Here is a 12,155-nt window from a genome sequence, read left to right as displayed (position 1 = left end):
CCTATAGTGTATATAGTGTCTATACTGTCTATAGTAAGTGTCTATAGTGTCTATAGTGTCTATAGTAAGTGTCTATAGTGTCTATAGTGTCTATAGTGTCTATAGTAAGTGTATATAGTGTCTATAGTGTCTATAGTGTATATAGTGTCTATAGTAAGTGTCTATAGTGTCTATAGTGTCTATAGTGTCTATAGTAAGTGTCTATAGTGTCTATAGTGGCTATAGTGTATATAGTGTCTATAGTCTCTATAGTAAGTGTCTATAGTATCTATAGTGTCTATAGTGTCTATAGTATCTATAGTGTCTATAGTGTCTATAGTAAGTGTCTATAGTGTCTATAGTGTCTATAGTATCTATAGTGTCTATAGTGTCTATAGTGTCTATAGTGTCTATAGTATCTATAGTGTCTATAGTGTCTATAGTGTCTATAGTAAGTGTCTATAGTGCCTATAGTGTCTATAGTGTCTATAGTGTCTATAGTAAGTGTCTATAGTGTCTATAGTGTCTATAGTGTCTATAGTGCCTATAGTGTCTATAGTAAGTGTATACAGTGTCTATAGTGTCTATAGTGTCTATAGTAAGTGTCTATAGTGTCTATAGTTTCTATAGTGCCTATAGTGTCTATAGTGTCTATAGTGTCTATAGTGTCTATCGTGTCTATAGTGCCTATAGTGTCTATAGTGCCTATAGTGTCTATAGTGTCTATAGTAAGTGTATATAGTGTCTATAGTGTCTATAGTAAGTGTCTATAGTGTCTATAGTGTCTATAGTGTCTATAGTGTATAGTGCCTATAGTGTCTATAGTGTTTATAGTGCCTATAGTGCCTATAGTGTCTATAGTGTCTATAGTGCCTATAGTGTCTATAGTGTCTATAGTGCCTATAGTGTCTATAGTGTATATAGTAAGTGTCTATAGTGTCTATAGTAAGTGTCTATAGTGTCTATAGTGTCTATAGTAAGTGTCTATAGTGTCTATAGTGTCTATAGTAAGTGTCTATAGTGTCTATAGTGTCTATAGTGTATAGTGCCTATAGTGTCTATAGTGTCTATAGTGCCTATAGTGCCTATAGTGTCTATAGTGTCTATAGTGCCTATAGTGACTATAGTGTCTATAGTGCCTATAGTGTCTATAGTGTCTATAGTAAGTGTCTATAGTGTCTATAGTAAGTGTCTATAGTGTCTATAGTGTCTATAGTGTCTATAGTGTCTATAGTAAGTGTCTATAGTGTCTATAGTGTCTATAGTAAGTGTCTATAGTGTCTACAGTGTCTATAGTGTCTATAGTAAGTGTCTATAGTGTATATAGTGTCTATAGTGTCTATAGAGTCTATAGTGTCTATAGTGTCTATAGTGTCTATAGTAAGTGTCTATAGTGTCTATAGTGTCTATAGTGTCTATAGTAAGTGTCTCTAGTGTCTATAGTGTCTATAGTGTCTATAGTGTCTATAGTATCTATAGTGTCTATAGTGTCTATAGTGTCTATAGTAAGTGTCTATAGTGCCTATAGTGTCTATAGTGTCTATAGTGTCTATAGTAAGTGTCTATAGTGTCTATAGTGTCTATAGTGTCTATAGTGCCTATAGTGTCTATAGTAAGTGTATACAGTGTCTATAGTGTCTATAGTGTCTATAGTAAGTGTCTATAGTGTCTATAGTTTCTATAGTGCCTATAGTGTCAATAGTGTCTATAGTGTCTATAGTGTCTATAGTGTCTATCGTGTCTATAGTGCCTATAGTGTCTATAGTGCCTATAGTGTCTATAGTGTCTATAGTAAGTGTATATAGTGTCTATAGTGTCTATAGTAAGTGTCTATAGTGTCTATAGTGTCTATAGTGTCTATAGTGTATAGTGCCTATAGTGTCTATAGTGTTTATAGTGCCTATAGTGCCTATAGTGTCTATAGTGTCTATAGTGCCTATAGTGTCTATAGTGTCTATAGTGCCTATAGTGTCTATAGTGTATATAGTAAGTGTCTATAGTGTCTATAGTAAGTGTCTATAGTGTCTATAGTGTCTATAGTGTCTATAGTATCTATAGTGAGTGTCTATAGTGTCTATAGTGTCTATGGTGTCTATAGTGTCTATAGTGTCTATAGTAAGTGTCTGTAGTGTCTATAGTGTCTATAGTAAGTGTCTATAGTGTCTATAGTGTCTATAGTAAGTGTCTATAGTGTCTATAGTGTCTATAGTAAGTGTTTATAGTGTCTATAGTGTCTACAGTGTCTATAGTGTCTACAGTAAGTGCCTATAGTGTCTATAGTGTCTATAGTGTCTATAGTGTCTATAGTAAGTGCCTATAGTGTATATAGTGTCTATACTGTCTATAGTAAGTGTCTATAGTGTCTATAGTGTCTATAGTAAGTGTCTATAGTGTCTATAGTGTCTATAGTGTCTATAGTAAGTGTATATAGTGTCTATAGTGTCTATAGTGTATATAGTGTCTATAGTAAGTGTCTATAGTGTCTATAGTGTCTATAGTGTCTATAGTAAGTGTCTATAGTGTCTATAGTGGCTATAGTAAGTGTTTATAGTGTCTATAGTGTCTACAGTGTCTATAGTGTCTACAGTAAGTGCCTATAGTGTCTATAGTGTCTATAGTGTCTATAGTGTCTATAGTAAGTGCCTATAGTGTATATAGTGTCTATACTGTCTATAGTAAGTGTCTATAGTGTCTATAGTGTCTATAGTAAGTGTCTATAGTGTCTATAGTGTCTATAGTGTCTATAGTAAGTGTATATAGTGTCTATAGTGTCTATAGTGTATATAGTGTCTATAGTAAGTGTCTATAGTGTCTATAGTGTCTATAGTGTCTATAGTAAGTGTCTATAGTGTCTATAGTGGCTATAGTGTATATAGTGTCTATAGTCTCTATAGTAAGTGTCTATAGTATCTATAGTGTCTATAGTGTCTATAGTATCTATAGTGTCTATAGTGTCTATAGTAAGTGTCTATAGTGTCTATAGTGTCTATAGTATCTATAGTGTCTATAGTGTCTATAGTGTCTATAGTGTCTATAGTATCTATAGTGTCTATAGTGTCTATAGTGTCTATAGTAAGTGTCTATAGTGCCTATAGTGTCTATAGTGTCTATAGTGTCTATAGTAAGTGTCTATAGTGTCTATAGTGTCTATAGTGTCTATAGTGCCTATAGTGTCTATAGTAAGTGTATACAGTGTCTATAGTGTCTATAGTGTCTATAGTAAGTGTCTATAGTGTCTATAGTTTCTATAGTGCCTATAGTGTCTATAGTGTCTATAGTGTCTATAGTGTCTATAGTGTCTATCGTGTCTATAGTGCCTATAGTGTCTATAGTGCCTATAGTGTCTATAGTGTCTATAGTAAGTGTATATAGTGTCTATAGTGTCTATAGTAAGTGTCTATAGTGTCTATAGTGTCTATAGTGTCTATAGTGTATAGTGCCTATAGTGTCTATAGTGTTTATAGTGCCTATAGTGCCTATAGTGTCTATAGTGTCTATAGTGCCTATAGTGTCTATAGTGTCTATAGTGCCTATAGTGTCTATAGTGTATATAGTAAGTGTCTATAGTGTCTATAGTAAGTGTCTATAGTGTCTATAGTGTCTATAGTAAGTGTCTATAGTGTCTATAGTGTCTATAGTAAGTGTCTATAGTGTCTATAGTGTCTATAGTGTATAGTGCCTATAGTGTCTATAGTGTCTATAGTGCCTATAGTGCCTATAGTGTCTATAGTGTCTATAGTGCCTATAGTGACTATAGTGTCTATAGTGCCTATAGTGTCTATAGTGTCTATAGTAAGTGTCTATAGTGTCTATAGTAAGTGTCTATAGTGTCTATAGTGTCTATAGTGTCTATAGTGTCTATAGTAAGTGTCTATAGTGTCTATAGTGTCTATAGTAAGTGTCTATAGTGTCTACAGTGTCTATAGTGTCTATAGTAAGTGTCTATAGTGTATATAGTGTCTATAGTGTCTATAGAGTCTATAGTGTCTATAGTGTCTATAGTGTCTATAGTAAGTGTCTATAGTGTCTATAGTGTCTATAGTGTCTATAGTAAGTGTCTCTAGTGTCTATAGTGTCTATAGTGTCTATAGTGTCTATAGTGTCTATAGTATCTATAGTGTCTATAGTGTCTATAGTGTCTATAGTAAGTGTCTATAGTGCCTATAGTGTCTATAGTGTCTATAGTGTCTATAGTAAGTGTCTATAGTGTCTATAGTGTCTATAGTGTCTATAGTGCCTATAGTGTCTATAGTAAGTGTATACAGTGTCTATAGTGTCTATAGTGTCTATAGTAAGTGTCTATAGTGTCTATAGTTTCTATAGTGCCTATAGTGTCTATAGTGTCTATAGTGTCTATAGTGTCTATAGTGTCTATCGTGTCTATAGTGCCTATAGTGTCTATAGTGCCTATAGTGTCTATAGTGTCTATAGTAAGTGTATATAGTGTCTATAGTGTCTATAGTAAGTGTCTATAGTGTCTATAGTGTCTATAGTGTCTATAGTGTATAGTGCCTATAGTGTCTATAGTGTTTATAGTGCCTATAGTGCCTATAGTGTCTATAGTGTCTATAGTGCCTATAGTGTCTATAGTGTCTATAGTGCCTATAGTGTCTATAGTGTATATAGTAAGTGTCTATAGTGTCTATAGTAAGTGTCTATAGTGTCTATAGTGTCTATAGTAAGTGTCTATAGTGTCTATAGTGTCTATAGTAAGTGTCTATAGTGTCTATAGTGTCTATAGTGTATAGTGCCTATAGTGTCTATAGTGTCTATAGTGCCTATAGTGCCTATAGTGTCTATAGTGTCTATAGTGCCTATAGTGACTATAGTGTCTATAGTGCCTATAGTGTCTATAGTGTCTATAGTAAGTGTCTATAGTGTCTATAGTAAGTGTCTATAGTGTCTATAGTGTCTATAGTGTCTATAGTGTCTATAGTAAGTGTCTATAGTGTCTATAGTGTCTATAGTAAGTGTCTATAGTGTCTACAGTGTCTATAGTGTCTATAGTAAGTGTCTATAGTGTATATAGTGTCTATAGTGTCTATAGAGTCTATAGTGTCTATAGTGTCTATAGTGTCTATAGTAAGTGTCTATAGTGTCTATAGTGTCTATAGTGTCTATAGTAAGTGTCTCTAGTGTCTATAGTGTCTATAGTGTCTATAGTGTCTATAGTGTCTATAGTGTATATAGTGTCTATAGTATTTATAGTGTCTATAGTAAGTGTCTATAGTGTCTATAGTAAGTGTCTGTAGTGTCTATAGTGTCTATAGTAAGTGTCTATAGTGTCTACAGTGTCTATAGTAAGTGTCTATAGTGTCTATAGTGTCTACAGTAAGTGCCTATAGTGTCTATAGTGTCTATAGTGTCTATAGTATCTATAGTGAGTGTCTATAGTGTCTATAGTGTCTATAATGTCTATAGTATCTATAGTGAGTGTCTATAGTGTCTATAGTGTCTATAGTGTCTATAGTATCTATAGTGAGTGTATATAGTGTCTATAGTGTCTATGGTGTCTATAGTGTCTATAGTAAGTGTCTATAGTGTCTATAGTAAGTGTCTGTAGTGTCTATAGTGTCTATAGTAAGTGTCTATAGTGTCTATAGTAAGTGTCTATAGTGTCTATAGTGTCTATAGTAAGTGTCTATAGTGTCTATAGTGTCTACAGTGTCTATAGTGTCTACAGTAAGTGCCTATAGTGTCTATAGTGTCTATAGTGTCTATAGTGTCTATAGTAAGTGCCTATAGTGTATATAGTGTCTATACTGTCTATAGTAAGTGTCTATAGTGTCTATAGTGTCTATAGTAAGTGTCTATAGTGTCTATAGTGTCTATAGTGTCTATAGTAAGTGTATATATTGTATATAGTGTCTATAGTGTCTATAGTGTATATAGTGTCTATAGTAAGTGTCTATAGTGTCTATAGTGTCTATAGTGTCTATAGTAAGTGTCTATAGTGTCTATAGTGGCTTTAGTGTATATAGTGTCTATAGTAAGTGTCTATAGTGTCTATAGTGTCTATAGTAAGTGTCTATAGTATCTATAGTGTCTATAGTGTCTATAGTGTCTATAGTGCCTATAGTGTCTATAGTGTCTATAGTAAGTGTCTATAGTGTCTATAGTGTCTATAGTGAGTGTCTATAGTGTCTATAGTGTCTATAGTAAGTGTCTATAGTATATATAGTGTCTATAGTAAGTGTCTATAGTGTCTATAGTGTCTATAGTGTCTATAGTGTCTATAGTGTCTATAGTAAGTGTCTATAGTGTCTATAGTGTCTATAGTGTCTATAGTGTCTATAGTGTCTATAGTGCCTATAGTGTCTATAGTGTCTATAGTGTCTATAGTAAGTGTCTATAGTGTCTATAGTAAGTGTCTATAGTGTCTATAGTAAGTGTCTATAGTGTCTATAGTAAGTGTCTATAGTGTCTATAGTGTCTATAGTGTCTATAGTGTCTATAGTAAGTGTCTATAGTGTCTATAGTGTCTACAGTAAGTGCCTATAGTGTCTATAGTGTCTATAGTGTCTATAGTGTCTATAGTGCCTATAGTGTCTATAGTGTCTATAGTGTCTATAGTAAGTGTCTATAGTGTCTATAGTAAGTGTCTATAGTGTCTATAGTAAGTGTCTATAGTGTCTATAGTAAGTGTCTATAGTGTCTATAGTGTCTATAGTGTCTATAGTGTCTATAGTAAGTGTCTATAGTGTCTATAGTGTCTACAGTAAGTGCCTATAGTGTCTATAGTGTCTATAGTGTCTATAGTAAGTGTCTATAGTGTCTATAGTGTCTATAGTAAGTGTCTATAGTGTCTATAGTGTCTATAGTAAGTGTCTATAGTGTCTATAGTGTCTATAGTGTCTATAGTAAGTGTCTATAGTGTCTATAGTGTCTATAGTAAGTGTCTATAGTGTCTATAGTGTCTACAGTGTCTATAGTGTCTACAGTAAGTGCCTATAGTGTCTATAGTGTCTATAGTGTCTATAGTGTCTACAGTGCCTATAGTGTCTACAGTAAGTGCCTATAGTGTCTATAGTGTCTAAAGTGTCTATAGTGTCTATAGTATCTATAGTGTCTATAGTGTCTATAGTGCCTATAGTGTCTATAGTAAGTGTCTATAGTAAGTGTCTATAGTGTCTATAGTGTCTATAGTGAGTGTCTATAGTGTCTATAGTGTCTATAGTAAGTGTCTATAGTATCTATAGTGTCTATAGTGTCTATAGTAAGTGTCTATAGTGTCTATAGTGTCTATAGTGTCTATAGTCTCTATAGTAAGTGTCTATAGTGTCTATAGTGTCTATAGTGCCTATAGTGTCTATAGTGTCTATAGTGTCTATAGCGTCTATAGTAAGTGGCTATAGTGTCTATAGTGTCTATAGTGTCTATAGTAAGTGTCTATAGTGTCTATAGTGTCTATAGTGTCTATAGTGTCTATAGTGCCTATAGTGTCTATAGTGTCTATAGTGCCTATAGTGTCTATAGTGTCTATAGTGAGTGTCTATAGTGTCTATAGTGTCTATAGTGTCTATAGTATCTATAGTGTCTATAGTGTCTATAGTGTCTATAGTGTCTATAGTGCCTATAGTGTCTATAGTGTCTATAGTGAGTGTCTATAGTATCTATAATGTCTATAGTGTCTATAGTATCTATAGTGTCTATAGTGTCTATAGTGTCTATAGTGTCTATAGTATCTATAGTGTCTATAGTGTCTATAGTGTCTATAGTATCTATAGTGTCTATAGTGTCTATAGTGTCTATAGTATCTATAGTGTCTATAGTGTCTATAGTGCCTATAGTGCCTATAGTGTCTATAGTGTCTATAGTATCTATAGTGTCTATAGTGTCTATAGTAAGTGTCTATAGTGTCTATAGTGTCTTTAGTGTCTATATTATCTATAGTGTCTATAGTAAGTGTCTATAGTGTCTATAGTATCTATACTGTCTATAGTGTCTATAGTGTCTATAGTGTCTATAGTATCTATAGTGTCTATAGTGTCTATAGTATCTATAGTGTCTATAGTGTCTATAGTAAGTGTCTATAGTGTCTATAGTGTCTATAGTAAGTGTCTATAGTGTCTATAGTGTCTATAGTGTATATAGTAAGTGTCTATAGTGTCTATAGTATCTATAGTGTCTATAGTGTCTATAGTAAGTGTCTATAGTGTCTATAGTGTCTATAGTGTCTATAGTGTCTATATTATCTATAGTGTCTATAGTGTCTATAGTGTCTATAGTGTCTATAGTGTCTATAGTAAGTGTCTATAGTGCCTATAGTGTCTATAGTGTCTATAGTGTCTATAGTGTCTATAGTAAGTGTCTATAGTGTCTATAGTGTCTATAGTGCCTATAGTGTCTATAGTAAGTGTCTACAGTGTCTATAGTGTCTATAGTGTCTATAGTAAGTGTCTATAGTGTCTATAGTGTCTATAGTGCCTATAGTGTCTATAGTGTCTATAGTGCCTATAGTGTCTATAGTGCCTATAGTGTCTATAGTGTCTATAGTAAGTGTCTATAGTGTCTATAGTGTCTATTGTGTCTATAGTGCCTATGGTGTCTATAGTGCCTATAGTGTCTATAGTGTCTATAGTAAGTGTCTATAGTGTCTATAGTGTCTATAGTAAGTGTCTATAGTGTCTATAGTGTCTATAGTGTATAGTGCCTATAGTGTCTATAGTGTTTATAGTGCCTATAGTGCCTATAGTGTCTATAGTGTCTATAGTGTCTATAGTGCCTATAGTGTCTATAGTGCCTATAGTGTCTATAGTGTCTATAGTAAGTGTCTATAGTGTCTATAGTAAGTGTCTATAGTGTCTATAGTGTCTATAGTAAGTGTCTATAGTGTCTATAGTGTCTATAGTAAGTGTCTATAGTGTCTATAGTGTCTATAGTGTCTATAGTGTATAGTGCCTATAGTGTCTATAGTGTCTATAGTGCCTATAGTGCCTATAGTGTCTATAGTGTCTATATTGCCTATAGTGTCTATAGTGTCTATAGTGCCTATAGTGTCTATAGTGTCTATAGTAAGTGTCTATAGTGTCTATAGTAAGTGTCTATAGTGTCTATAGTGTCTATAGTGTCTATAGTAAGTGTCTATAGTGTCTATAGTGTCTATAGTAAGTGTCTATAGTGTCTATAGTGTCTACAGTGTCTATAGTGTCTATAGTAAGTGTCTATAGTGTATATAGTGTCTATAGTGTCTATAGAGTCTATAGTGTCTATAGTGTCTATAGTGTCTATAGTGTCTATAGTAAGTGTATATAGTGTCTATAGTGTCTATAGTGTCTATAGTAAGTGTCTATAGTGTCTATAGTGTCTATAGTGTCTATAGTATCTATAGTGTCTATAGTGTATATAGTGTCTATAGTATCTATAGTGTCTATAGTAAGTGTCTATAGTGTCTATAGTGTCTATAGTAAGTGTCTATAGTGTCTATAGTGCCTATAGTGTCTATAGTGTCTATAGTGTCTATAGTGTCTATAGTAAGTGTCTATAGTGTCTATAGTGCCTATAGTGTCTATAGTGTCTATAGTGTCTATAGTGTCTATAGTAAGTGTCTATAGTGTCTATAGTGTCTATAGTGTCTATAGTGTCTATAGTAAGTGTCTATAGTGTCTATAGTAAGTGTCTATAGTGTCTATAGTGCCTATGGTGTCTATAGTGTCTATAGTAAGTGTCTATAGTGTCTATAGTAAGTGTCTATAGTGTCTATAGTGTCTATAGTATGTGTCTATAGTGTCTATAGTGTCTATAGTAAGTGTCTATGGTGTCTATAGTATCTTTAGTATCTATAGTGCCTATAGTGTCTATAGTGTCTATAGTATCTATAGTGTCTATAGTGTCTATAGTATCTATAGTGTCTATAGTGCCTATAGTGTCTATAGTGTCTATAGTGTCTATAGTGTCTATAGTATCTATAGTGTCTATAGTGTCTATAGTATCTATAGTGTCTATAGTGTCTATAGTGCCTATAGTATCTATAGTGTCTATAGTATCTATAGTGTCTATAGTGCCTATAGTGTCTATAGTATCTATAGTATCTATAGTGTCTATAGTGCCTATAGTGTCTATAGTGTCTATAGTATCTATAGTGTCTATAGTGTCTATAGTATCTATAGTGTCTATAGTAAGTGACAAATAAAGTAGCAGCGTGGACCGTAGCAGCGTGGACCGTAGCTTCGTGGACCGTAGCTTCGTGGACCGTAGCAGTGTGGACCGTAGCTTCGTGGACCGTAGCTTCGTGGACCGTAGCAGCGTTGACATTTTATTGTTGTCAATCAGCCATGAATCCCCGTGTGACAGGGGGAATGGAAGCTTGTCGTGTGCAACAGGGAGTAGCAGTTGACATGTGAAACATTTCTAGCCTGTATATGTCCTCTCCTCTCATCCTCTGTCCATATCTCCTCTCCTCTTATCCTCTGTCCATATCTCCTCTCCTCTTATCCTCTGTCCATATCCCCTCTCCTCTCATCCTCTGTCCATATCCCCTCTCCTCTCATCCTCTGTCCATATCCCCTCTCCTCTCATCCTCTGTCCATATCCCCTCTCCTCTTATCCTCTGTCCATATCTCCTCTCCTCTCATCCTCTGTCCATATCCCCTCTCCTCTCATCCTCTGTCCATATCCCCTCTCCTCTTATCCTCTGTCCATATCTCCTCTCCTCTCATCCTCTGTCCATATCCCCTCTCCTCTCATCCTCTGTCCATATCTCCTCTCCTCTTATCCTCTGTCCATATCTCCTCTCCTCTTATCCTCTGTCCATATCTCCTCTCCTCTTATCCTCTGTCCATATCTCCTCTCCTCTTATCCTCTGTCCATATCCCCTCCTTCTTTCACTTCCTCTGTCTATCTATTCAATCTCTCCTCTCATCCTCTGTCCATATGTGAGAGTTCATCACTCCTCCGTGATGGTGGAGAATTCAGTCTGCCAGTGAGAGTTCATCCCTCCTCCGTGATGGTGGAGAATTCAATCTGCTAGTGAGAGTTCATCCCTCCTCCGTGATGGTTGATATTCAATCTGCTAGTGAGGGTTCATCCCTCCTCCGTGATGGTTGATATTCAATCTGCTAGTGAGGGTTCATCCCTCCTCCGTGATGGAGGAGTATTCAGTCTGCCAGTGAGGGTTCATCCGTCCTCCGTGATGGAGGAGTATTCAGTCTGCCAGATATGTTTAGAGTGTGTACATACAGGTTGTTGTGGTAGGAATGAGGGGTTGTATTTAGGGGTTGATGGGGATTAGAGTAGTGTGTAGTGAGAGTCAGTCAGTCAGACAGTCAGTCAGTGTGTCCTGTGAGGTAGAGAAATCAGGATACTGCTGATGTTGCTTAAACAGCTCAGGTGATTTCTGTGGTCTGGGAATCCACTGACACCACATTACACTCTCACCCCCCGTTCTGCTCTTTGACTCACTGCAGAGAGTGAGAGGGCGAGAGCAAGAGAGAATGTCAAATTGGCTTTTTACCAAATTACAGTACGACAGACCACGTATTCACCCTGCACATCCTAATTGACAAATAAACAAACAAAAACAAAAGCAAAGTCTTCTCATGCTTTGTTGACTTCCAAAAACTTTTCACTCAATTTGGCATGAGGGTCTGCTATACAAACTGATGGAAAGTGGTGTTGGGAGAAAAACATACAACATTATAAAATCCATGTACACAAACAAGTGTGCGTTTAAAATTGGCAAAAAACACACATTTCTTTCAACAGGGCCGGGGGTGAGACAGGGATGCAGCTTAAGCCCCAATCTCTTCAACATATATGTATATCAACTAATTGGCGAGGGCACTAGAACAGTCTGCAGCACCCGGCCTCACCCTACTAGAATCTGAAGTTAAATGTCTACTGATGATCTGGTGCTTCTGTCACCAACCAAGGAGGGCCTACAGCAGCACCTAGATCTTCTGCACAGATTTTGTCAGACCTGGGCCCTGTCAGACCTGGGCCCTGTCAGACCTGGGCCCTGTCAGACCTGGGCCCTGACAGACCTGGGCCCTGTCAGACCTGGGCCCGACAGACCTGGGCCCTGACAGACCTGGGCCCTGACAGACCTGGGCCCTGTCAGACCTGGGCCCTGACAGACCTGGGCCCTGACAGACCTGGGCCCTGACAGCCCTGGGCCCTGACAGCCCTGGGCCCTGACAGCCCTGGGGCCTGACAGACCTGGGCCCTGACAGCCCTGG

The 12,155-nt window shown here is 36.1% G+C and overlaps 1 protein-coding gene across 5 annotated transcripts in view; it reads left to right on the top strand.

Annotated features, from left to right (window-relative positions):
- LOC139543138 (regulator of G-protein signaling 17-like) overlaps positions 1 to 12,155 on the top strand; it is a 160,042-nt gene that overhangs the window by 116,647 nt on the left and 31,240 nt on the right. The gene's annotated exons all lie outside the window — the stretch shown is intronic.

The sequence above is a fragment of the Salvelinus alpinus genome, chromosome 17 (genome assembly GCF_045679555.1).
Source record: "Salvelinus alpinus chromosome 17, SLU_Salpinus.1, whole genome shotgun sequence".
NCBI classification, from domain to species: Eukaryota; Metazoa; Chordata; class Actinopteri; order Salmoniformes; family Salmonidae; genus Salvelinus; species Salvelinus alpinus.
Note: the sequence above shows the minus strand (reverse complement) of the source record. Positions and strands in the feature narration are given on the sequence as shown.